The following is a 4,446-nucleotide window of genomic DNA, read 5'->3' as shown; positions in this document are numbered from 1 at the left end:
CTGCAGTGACAGGATCGTCTCCCCTTGCTAATGCTAACACGCGGCTGCTTAGCTTCTAATTAAGATGTATGAGTCACCGCGTGTGTGTCGCCATCGCAGTCTGCCACACATGAGCGGCGCTGTCTGCGTCGGTCTTGGCAGGGTTGAGCGGTTTCTGCAGCCAAGGAACGTCGTCTAAATTTAAGATGTCACACATGCTCGGTAGCTCACGTACGTGTAGTGGAAAGGCAACGCGCGGTGGTCCAAAGGGCCACACACACACACACACATATATTTAACCACACTATGCCAAAGAACAGCTTGATGGATAGACAGCTGGGCGAGGGGGTGTTGATGAGAGAGACAAACAAATGTCATCTGTTTGCAAACCCCCACACACACACACAAACACACACAAAAACGAGAAAGTACCACTTTAAAAAAAAAAAAAAAAACAGCAACCACTGTGCTTTCAGTTCCTTGGCAGGGTGATTACTGCTTTTATCGGCATGCTAATCGTCAATCATCATCCCACAAACACACGGCACGCTGACATGTAGACGTGTAAGCCCTCGAACACATGTGTGGTCTGCAACGTCCCTGTTGTACCGTCACATCTCCATGAGCATGTATGAGGGTACGTAATGAAGCGGGAGACTTGAAAGAGCATTCCTTTGTCCGGAAACAAGTGACCAACAGTGGACTCTGTGTTTCCATCTGGATGCTCGCTGCTTAAACACAGTCAACGTTGATGGACAATGTTTACCCAAGGGCAAATTTTTATTGCAAAGACATCGGCCATATTGTGTGCCCAGAAAAGTGTTTTATTTTCTGATTATGATGCATATTTGAAAAATGTGCACTACAGGAATGCACTACTGTTTTAGTTTAGTTTTTCATGTCATTCAATATAAATGTATTCCTACTTTTATCATATTTCTGTGCAAATACTGTTATATATTTTATATTTAATGCCTTATTTTTATTTATTTTTTACCTTAACTTTATTATAATTATGTGTGTTAGGAGGACCCAGCAAAATAAGGTTTTCATTGTACAGAGTAACTGAGTTATTTGGGCATATGACAGTACAAATATCTTGAACCCTGAATCTCTGTGCAGGATGATAATACATGTATACATTTATATATATACATTTTAATCCTGTGAGACCATTTGTAATTCCCATAAAAAAATATATGTATTAAAAAATGAAGTAGTTGGCATCACTGGGTCTTTTAAAACAGCTGAACAAGTGTGCAGTATGTCTGGGCTTGAGCAAAGCCACCAAAACGTCTGGGTCCATGCAAAGAGGATTTCAAAGAGAAACACATTTGGATTCTTTAAGCTACCACAGAAGTAATTTAGCACTTAACACAAAGTACTAAGGCTGATGTCAATGCCAATAGTTTTGCCGGTGTTTGGCCTCAAAGTTTGACCTGATGACAACTCAAGTTCTCCTGTGGGGTACACAATGTGTCCTCCACATACCATGGCAATCTTTCCAATAGTTGTCGGAATATTTCTATTTCAGAAACGCCAGCCTGCAGGTAACATTCAATAAAAAGTCTGACAGAGATTTCAGACCGGCCGTCGACCAACCCCAGAGTGTTTACCACCCAGACTGTCTATCATCCACTGTGGGGGTTTTGTTTCCACTGATGCTGATTTTTTGCCACTGAGGCAGTTGCACGTCACGGCCCGACCGGGAGCCCTTAAACAAGCGCTCCCACACAAACAAAACAAACACACCTCCCTCTCGTTCCATCTGCAGCTACGTAGGCCTGCGTATATTTTGTGATTCCAAACTGCAACACGTGTAGTATATCACTGGAGCTTTATTTAGACATTTGTGCGGATACCCTCTCGTCCGGCCTGGTCTCCCGCCCAGGCCTTCAAGTACCGAAGCTTTGGCAGCGGGCCTCGGTGCCTCGAGACCAGTGTCTGAATGAGACACACACGGCTTTCGCCTAACTCCAAAGTACTCAAACGACCTTTCATTCAGGGGACAGGAGTTTGTTTGCCACATGAAATCAACGGTTGAGTGATTACTATTGACGGTTTTTACAAGTGACAGTACGTCAATCATTTGGTTTAATGCCTATACCTACGGCCCGTTAACCGTTTTTACAACGTTAACCGTTTTTACAACGTTAACCACACGCAAATCATCAGCGTCAAGTTATTACGGGAAATGGCATGGAAGGGGGTAATCCCTCATGTCGGGATTCAGAAGAAAGGATGAGATCATGTTGTGGTGCCCGAAGGGGTTTTAAGTCAATGACCAAGGAAAGGTTCCCTGGAAACATCAAAATGTTAAAACACATTTGTGAAAGGTTACGCTGGGCAGATGGGTAATATTTGGATTGGTGATACAATTTCAAAATATCAAATTCAGCCATTTGTTCAGGTGATACAACCATGAATAAATTACCACAGCTATTTACAAACTTTATTTCACTGCTGTTTCTGAATTATAAAAGAAGTTTGGAGCAAGAGATCAACTGCAGATCGCCTCGTGGTCAGTTAACGAATCCCCTTACACCGTGTGCCGTGTGCAAATGTCTCTCACGCCTGGTACCCTTTGCTAAGTGAGAGTGGTATAGTTTGCCTTGACAAAATCTTTAGCTCTTTTCCCACCTGACGAAAAACAGGAACACACACTTTAACACCTGGCATTGGTCTTCAGCGGGAAAGGTTACAATCGACATTCATTCCTGCGACAAATTACTCAAATTAATAGTCAATTAATACGCTCTCCTGAAAGCCACCAGACTCGAGTCAGACAACCACAATCTAACCTTGTTGATTAAAAACACACGAGACAGACACAAAATAAAACTCACTCAAGTCTGGATTGGTCGAAATAAACCCTTAATTTACTATTAGATGTGACATGAAGCCGCGACTTTAAGCGCTCCTCAAATCCACTGGACTGCATTGACAACTCTGTTATATTATGTCAACTTTGAATGTAGTTTAGGAAAATATAGTTTAGTGTTACGATGATCACCTTAAAGATAACAGACGTAAAGTAAGTCATCCTGATAACGTGTTCCTGGCCCTTGCTGTTTTCTGTTTGCTAAACCCTGACATTCAACGTGACACGGCAGAAGAAGAAAAAAAGAAAGTCATTCCCACCTTTCATTTTGTTTTACCGTGTTCTCCTGTGTTTTCAATTAACAACATAGAAACGTTAATTTTCCTGGAAACTATCCTGTATGCGGTTGTGTGTGGCTGGAGCAGTGCACAGCTGTTCAGTGCCACACTCCAGCGTATTTCCCTGTCTCTCCTGCGTCTCCCTCCTGATTACAACTCCTTCACCTCACCTGTCCAGTCTGCACAGCTGCCTTCAATCAGCTCATCAACTCCACAGTATCTGCTCCGGTTCCCTCCGCACTCATGGCCAGATCACTGATTCAGCTCCTGTGGTTAGGCAGCATGATTGTGGCAAAAAAAAAAATCCAAAAAAAATCATTGGGGTTATTTTGATCAATATTAAGGTCCTGATTCCTTGTGATTATTCATTGATTTCACTGTGGCTGCCAGCCTTGACGTCTTCACCATTTGTTTTCTTCTCAGTGATCTGGTGCAAATGTGAGATCGTCCGTGTTCGTGTGTCTATTGACCTCCAAGTCACCGGTTTCTCCCCTTTTTTTTTCTAGCTTTCCTCTGCGAGCAGCAGGCACTTAGTCCTGGCTGTTCTCATGCAGCGTGTGTAGCTGTACCTACGAGGATGAATGCGCCGTAATTGGTAGATAATTTAAACCCAGGCGGCAACTTCCGGTGATGCAGTGGAGTCTTTGCAAAGGTGTCTTGAAGCTTACATTTCCTCTACCGACCAGCAGGTGGCGACTCCTGGTTCCAAAAAGAAGTCTGATTGCATAGAAGTCTATGTGAAAATGACTCTACTCCACACATTATGTATTACCTCAGCAAACATTGTAAACGTGAGTTTATGGTCTCAACCTCCAGTTTCAAGTCTTCAATTCAGAATAATGTTCATTTAATAAATTATGGTCATTTTTTTAGAGTCAAATATAGTATAAAGCAGAGTATGCTTAAGGGTGGGTTTACTGGGATTGACTGGTACGTCACTACTCCGCATATCAAATATTTTAATTTACGTTCATTGGTAAGAAAAAAGCCAAGATGGCGATGGCCATAATCCAAGATGGCAACGGCAAAATTGCTGACCTCGAGGCTTAAAAACGTTAGTTCACAAACCAATGGGTAACGTCACGATGACTCCGCCCCCTTATTATATACAGTCTTTACTTTAACATTTTTGAACCTGCGGGCGCAGAGCCGTGTTTTGACAACGTTTACGTTCTGTAAATATTCATATCTTTGCGATAATACATTCCAGAAATATCGTTCGACTCGTGGAAACTGAAGAATTCCAGCTTTTGCTGCCTTCCTCCCGGGACATCTTGCGCGACTCACACAGGGTTCCTGCGACAAAGA

This window comes from Clinocottus analis, unplaced genomic scaffold (assembly GCF_023055335.1).
Source record: "Clinocottus analis isolate CAN_PGR_092001 unplaced genomic scaffold, fCliAna1.0.p SCAF_3, whole genome shotgun sequence".
NCBI classification, from domain to species: Eukaryota; Metazoa; Chordata; class Actinopteri; order Perciformes; family Cottidae; genus Clinocottus; species Clinocottus analis.
This window is presented reverse-complemented; position numbering follows the sequence as displayed.